Here is a 451-nt window from a genome sequence, read left to right on the forward strand (position 1 = left end):
ACAAAAATAAGTGAACCGGACCTAAGTGGGCCCAAGACCCAACATATATAAACATTAGTTATGAGCATTTCAGCTCATTTTGCCCTAAAGAAGGGGTGTTGGGCGCTGAAATTGGGAAGAGAGAAGAGAAGAGAGAAAACCTAACTGTCTTTGATCTTCAAACCACCATAACTTGAGCTACGGAGCTCCGATTGACGAGCCGTTTCCGGCCACGCGTCGCTCTTCTCATCCTCTACAATTCTATCTAGGTTTGGTGGTGAGTATTCCATTCATCTCTGCCCAGTTTTTGAAATTCCCCACTGTTACACGTTTTTGGGTAGTTAGTGTTGAAATCTTGTGATTTTGGGTGTTTAGGGATACTCCAACATAAATTCTAAGTGGGTTCTATCCCTACTTCATATGGGCTGAGGTAAGAAGTGCTCAAACCCTTGTAATTTGTCATTTTTATGAG

This window comes from Arachis ipaensis, chromosome B08 (assembly GCF_000816755.2).
Source record: "Arachis ipaensis cultivar K30076 chromosome B08, Araip1.1, whole genome shotgun sequence".
NCBI classification, from domain to species: domain Eukaryota; kingdom Viridiplantae; phylum Streptophyta; class Magnoliopsida; order Fabales; family Fabaceae; genus Arachis; species Arachis ipaensis.